The sequence below is a fragment of the Grampus griseus genome (genome assembly GCF_964374135.1).
Source record: "Grampus griseus genome assembly, chromosome: 16".
In the NCBI taxonomy this organism is placed as follows: domain Eukaryota; kingdom Metazoa; phylum Chordata; class Mammalia; order Artiodactyla; family Delphinidae; genus Grampus; species Grampus griseus.
In genome coordinates, this window is record NC_139010.1 from 30,230,537 (window position 1) to 30,237,515 (window position 6,979).

Below are 6,979 nucleotides of genomic sequence, written 5' to 3' on the forward strand. Positions count from 1 at the left end.
TGATAAGTATGCCCAGTTACCCTTGTGCAGCTGAGTGATTAAAAGAGGAGTATTTGTACAGTTTTCCTCCTCAATAGGATTTAGGGGAAGAAAAATGGAGACACAGATGGAGGATAAGGTGCACCGTGCCTTCAGAAGCAGGGGAGAAACCTGGGTTTGGGATGCAGAGATTGGTTTTGTGAGGGTTTTGACTATGAAGCACAGAGAGGCAGGAGCTAAGGGCTGATGAGCTGGGGAATGTCTGTCATGAGCTCTGGCAGCCTGTTTGGTGGACCCAGGAAGGAAAGGGAAGCTTCTCAAAAGGACCTGTGCTGAGAAGGGATTGGCCTTGGCTGGTAGAAAACAGTCCTTGGAACTACCCTTCCTGAGCGAATAAAAAAAAAACACTGTGAGAAGTAAAGTGTGGCCTCTGGAATGGGGTTCAATTATCCACATGACTTTGGGCAAGTTCTTCCATCTCTCAGATCCTTAGTTTCTTCGTCTGTGAATTGGGAGCAATAATTGTATGTATCTCATAGGGTTGGTGTGAAGGTGAAATTAGTTAAGTTGTGTGAAATGCTTTAAACAGTAGCTGGTATATAGTAAATTCTCCTTATTAGACATTTTTGTTTGATGCAAAACTAGGCAGCTGTTTGAAAATGATGCACCAGAGTCCCTGTCAAAAGAGAGCTTCCTTGAGAAAGATGACGGTCCTGCTTTGACAGGCATCAGTGCAGGTTCTAAGTTCACCTGCTGGCTGCTAAGGAGATGAAGTATATGCAGAAGAGGGGACTCATAAGAGGAAAGCGATGGAAACCATCCTACATGAAGGGCTTTGAAGGAACTGGGGACATTTTCATTAAAGAAGAACAAACTTAGGTTCAGATATCTGAAGGAAATAGAGTTGTTGCATGACCCCAGGCAGCAGATCTGGAAGACCTGTGTTTGTAGAAACATACAGTTCAGTAGATGGAACAGAGAACCCAATATGTTTGTTGAATGGAGGAATGAATAAATGAGAAAGTAAATTTGTATGAGAAAGAACTTTCTAAAAGCACCACTGAAAGAGAATGAGCCCCTTTCACTGGAGGTGGGCAAAAATAGTATAGGAGAGAACGGTGACTGAGTTGGACTCTTTGGAGTCAGACAGACTTGGGTTAAAATTTGGCCAGTGCCACTTAAAAGCTACATGACCCTGGGAATTTTACCTAACTCTTCTCAGCTCTTACTCCTCTACCTGTAACATGTGTACATCAGCTGTAGCCATCTCATAGGGTTGTCGGGAAGATTAAATGAGATAATGCATGTGCCGTAGGAGTTCCATAAATCACAATCATAATAGCAGTAGGAGTAGTTATTATTGTCCTCAGGCTGGGAAAATACAGGTCAGAGACATTGTAGGTGGACCTGGGGGATCAGATCGGAGACGAGACGGAATGACTTCTAGCTTTCCTTTCAAATTATAGGTCCTCTGCTTCTGTTTTCAGTAGCTCTTATTCTCTTTTATAGAAACTTTTGAGAGTAGAAAGTACGTCTCTGGGTTACAGAGAGAAGCAGAAATCTGTCTGGTAAAAAGAGAGCAGCTTGTGGCCAGGGAGAAGAATAACAATAATAGATACATCTGAGGAGGGATTACCTTTGTGACCGTTGTTTTATTGGTGCTGTAGTCTAACTACTAAGCTAACCCACCATAGAGCGAGCCACGAGAGACCAGAGGTCAAAAGCAAAGAACTAAGAGTGGTTTCCCAGCAGCTGTGAGCTTACCTGACAAGCTCCGGGGTCCCTCTGATTAGGGCCATTCTCCATGGTCTCTCGATGATTCAGCACAGGATCAACTAGCAACATCTTCATTCTCTTACTGATTTGCTCACTCAGTTCTCCTCGGTGCTAGACTCCAAGCTGAAACGTCTTTTGCTAGAAGGAATCCCTTCCTAAGATAGATCCAACCTGTTCTAGATGGTCCTAGACAGCAGAACCCAGGTCCGGGATGTGAGGACCTAGCAAGGTGGGATAAGGAAGAACTTTCTCATAGCCATATCAGGGCCACCATGTTGCATAATTCCAGGAAGTGTCGTTAACGTTGTGATTCTGTACTACAGCATCCTGGACCAGCATGGAGGTCTTCAAAGTTACTACATGGCTTGTCACCAGAGATGGCTAGGGGAGGCTGGAAGACCAGGGAGTTATGATGAATAGACTGAATATTGGCTCTCTTCAAACCAGAAATTTGGGATGCTAAATCATTTTAAGGCATACATAACTATTTCCCTTCTTTGGGGAACTCACATTCTCTCTAGGCAAAGGACTCAGCTAAGATACAGTCATGGTCATCTGTGACTGAATACCATCACAGTTGCACAGGTAGTATATTATGTATTATCTAATTTGAAATAAAATGTTATTTTCATAATCTGGGCAAGGCAGGAAAGAGAGACTTTACTAGTGATACTGCAGTTTTTTGGTGGTTTTTTTTGTGGGGGAGGGGAAAAATGCTTATTAACAAAACCGTATCCTAAAAGAGAGAGGTTGTCTTTTCACACTTAAATATTTGCCTTTTAAAAATACAGATTGATAAGGCTTGAGCAAGCGCAGTTTGGTACATACAACCTCTGGGTCAGAATCTAAGGTGGTGAGTAAAAAATAAGAAAAAAGACAAGATGAATTTGTTTACTTTGGCATATGTTAACCTGGAGAGCCAGATGTGGGAATGGAGCTCAACATACATGCAAGAGGGTAGTTATTTCTAACATGTGGAATTTATTTTGGGGACCTTTGGAGATGCTCTGTAAACTATGGATTGTTATCCCCAGAAAAAAAGGCATATATGTGTGCATTTCTGTGCATGTAAATATCTCACACATACATGTGCACTCTTTCATACAGAATCTCCTTTATGGACCCTGGAATTCCTGGATTCCACGTAAGGGACTCATGTGTAGAGTAACCTTCATTGCTCGGCGGTTATGGTCCTCATGTTTCTAGGGTGAAGATTTTCCTTCTGCAATTTGTCTGGACTCTCCCAAAGAGTAAGAACTTCATTTTCCTTTCTAGCACCTTGGTACCTAGTGCAATGCCAAATATAAAGATAAGTGCTTAATAACTTCAAGTCAAATGAGTAAATGTAGAAAGGCTGATTCCTAAGTTAGACCCAGAACTAGCATTTTCTCCAGCCACCCCAAGCCTAAAGAAAAAAATCGTGTTTTGATATGCTTTTCTCGTCTCATAGAAGGTACTCACTGGACAAGCAAGACCTTTCCACAGCTCTGCTTGAAGGAGCACAGCGATTTCTTCACTCTAAAAAGAATCTAAAACTTGGCTCCAAGAAGGAGTTTTCAAAGCAGGGAGAAACAGCCCCAAGCATGCAAACAAACATCAGAAAACGTCAAAATAAAATGACATTAAAGAGTGACTGTGCCAGGGATGCCAAGGAGCTTGAGAAAGTTGCCTTGGGGAGGCCTTTAAGGGAGGTTCCCCCACCCAGTTCCCTGCGGTGCCCTGGTCACATGGGCTGCATTTTGGGAATGTGTCTGCCTCCTTGTTCTTGGCCAACCGTGCCCTCAGCCAAAACCAACTGGGACATAAGGAATGTGTTCCAAGGGAGTGCGAATGTTACAACTGGCTCCTTTATGAGCCTTCCTGGAAGCCCAGTGGTGCTCCAGCGCCGCGGCTGGGACTCACAAGTTGGGACAGTCCTTTGACGTGAACCTGAAGGCTCTTCCAGGCCGTGGCTCAGACCCTGCAAAGTGGAAAATGCTATTGAGACCGTTGGGAGCAATTCAGAGAAGACAGGGTGGGAATGCTGCAGTGGGTCAGGCCCCTTCTGTGGAAGGACCGGCACAGGGTCACTGACTTGGCGTGAAATAAGAGAAAAGATGCCTACTGACTAGTTTCACTGAACAACAATGGGCCTTTTGTGGGAAGAGAGAAATAAGAAGGGAATTCAACTTCCCAGCTGCCCAGATCTGTCCTTTTGGGTCCAGGCTGGGTAAGACATGTCGCCTGGGGCTGAGACGCTGACTTACTCCTTGGCATTTCTGCCAACACTGGGCTCTTGATCAACCCTCACAAGGCATGTTTGAGATTATTTGAGTTCTCAGAATCTGGAAGACCAAGGTTTCGTGGCCCATATTAAGCCTGAGGCCTTGGGGAAATAATCCACTTAGTTATATTCCCCATTTGTGAACTCAATCAACATTTACTTAACATTGACTTTGAACAAAAATGAGCAAAACTCAGTTCTTTCCCTCTAGGCATGTACAGTGTGGAGAGGGGAGATGGATGTGGACCCAGGCAATTGCAATGACAGAACATGATGAAGTACAAAGGCCAAAGAGCAAAGGGAGCAGATTTCAATTATAAAAATCAAGAAGGCTTCATGGAGGAGGAGGTATTTGAACTGAGATGCAAATAGGATGATGTGAGAGGAAAATAGCACCTGCTCCACCCAACCTTTAGAGGTTCTAATAGTAAATATATACGTGATTATGTAGTTACAGGGCTTAGATTTCCTTGGAAGAAAACACTGAAGACCTTGGTCTTTGATAATCACCTAATGTAATGAAAATATACTTGTCTGACACATCTCAATAGCCAAGCATGAGGAGCCAGCTGAGGCCTGACAAATACCGTGCCATTCCGAGAAGAGAAGACACAAAGGCGAGAGTTAAAAGTGGTAACCCTGGGCTACCCTGGTGGCGCAGTGGTTGAGAGTCCGCCTGCCGATGCAGGGGATGTGGGTTCCTGCCCCGGTCCGGGAAGATCCCATATGCCACGGAGCGGCTGGGCCCGTGAGCCATGGCTGCTGAGCCTGCGCATCTGGAGCCTGTGCTCCGCAACGGGAGGAGCCACAACAGTGAGAGACCACAGCAGTGAGAGGCCTGCATACCGCAAAAAAAAAAAAGTGGCAACACTGACTTTCAGACAGAAAGTGTCCACAGCTTTGGGTCACATTAACATCTTCAATATCTTTAAGACATAATTGTTTTACAGTGGGATGGTCAGACTCAGCTGAGTTTGAATCCTGATTCTGCCAGTGCTACATGGGTGATCTCGGGCAGGCTACTTAGATTCTCTGAACCTGAATTCCCTCAACTGGGGGTGACGGTTTTATTCACCACACAGGGTTCTTATAAAAAAGTAAAAGCAGGGATGCTTGTAAAGCACCTATCAGGTCCTCAGGAGAGGTTAGTACCTCTCCTAACATGTCATAGAATTATGACTCTTGGAGGCCTACTTCAAGCTACCCATCATGACCCCCAGTCTACAGCGATAGTTCTCTTACTCTGACTCCAGCTTCCATTTGTATAGAGGAAAAACCAAACTCCTTGGACCTGTGTAAATTTCATGTGCGCCTTGGACTTACAGCTAATTGAGTTTAAAATGACCGCATGGAGGCTGCGGCCACTAGGACCATTAGCCCTTCCTCTTATTCTCTCCCCTGTCAATTTCCCACTGGGGTCTCCCCCCCAGATATTCTCTCCAGAAGGGGCTTTCATTTAGTCAATATAATACATTTTTACCACCTTTAATAACCAGAATTTGAGAGTAAAGATATCCAGTGGGGGCCAAAGCTTTTGATTTCCATAGGCTTAGATCAAGCTGTACAAAAGATCAGAATTTTTTACGGTCTGAGAGGAGTCTATTCTCAGAGTGTTGATCCCACTGTGACTGCATCTGCCCACATCACCCTGTCAATAAATCTTTTAGTGCAGACACTGCTGCCAAGGAACAGGGACCTGCTGGAGACGACCTGACAAGCAGCAGCCTTGATCCTGGAAACGTTGACCATGAACACCTTCTGTCGAATGTGCAGAATCGCTTTCGCTCCTTGATTCATACACAAGCAGATTCATGGGACTCAATGCAGACCCAAGGGATAGGGCGGTGAGTTGCATGCTTGATGTGTCCTCCAGTAGATTCTCATGCCCACTAGAGTTTGGTATTTACCATCCAGATGAGGATAACAGTGGCTTTCCAGGAGCGTCAAGTGCTGGCCATCAACAAGCCTCAAATTCGTGGAAAGATGCTATGGCTCAAATTGAGGAAGGTTAGAGGGGCCGGTGAGGTCATGTTTGGTATAGTGGGATGACAGGTACCTAAGGGCAAAACATGACAAGAGGTCAGAATCATGCTGAGTAGACACAGCTGAGGAAACAAAGGGTCAGAGCAAGCAGTAGGGAGCCAGCTAAGAGTAAGAAAAATATACTGCCATTTCCAGAGACGTCATGGGTCCTGTGAGGATTCTCCAAGGTGCTTGCCCGGGCTCGTGGAGGAGAAGAAAGCAAGATATCAGATGTCTAATCAGATAAGACTAAGATCATCTTTGGCATTTGTTCACAAAATTCTCCAAACAATCCTGAATCCCAGTGTCCAGCTCCCATCTGTCATTTAGCTCTGATCCTGGGACGTTAAACAGCAGCCACGGGTCACATCGGTGCAAGGAACAGAGGCGTACATCAGACAGTGTCCTGCACATTGTGGATATTAATCCTGACAGAAAAGTCTCTTGCATTGTATGGATTAGTCAATGTAAATTCATTAACTACTTGTCATGACTGTAATATAATCTGGCCTGACCGTAAAGACTCGACAGCACCGTGTTAATCAGATCTACGCAGAAAACAACACATTTCTGTTTAGACTCAGCCACTGCTCTTTTTGCCAGATCACGGGCTGGTGCTTTCAGGAGGAGAAAAGGGTGCTCCTGTGCACGTCCCCGGGAGGGGCCCTCCTGTCTGCCCACGAGCATCACAAGCCGTGACTATTGGAAGGCACCTTCCACTTCCACCAACCTCTCATCCTCCGTGTAATGGAAGGCCGTCAATCTCCAGCCCCCATCAGTGAGAAGTTCACAGATAATAAAGCAGAATGTATTCTGTGGGGTTGGACATTTTCTCCCAGGATGAGTCATTACCAGGTTTTAATCACGCTCATTAGCCAGCCATTAGAGTCCGGGCCAGGTTTTCACCGCCAGAAATGAGAGCAGAGAATGACTGTGGTG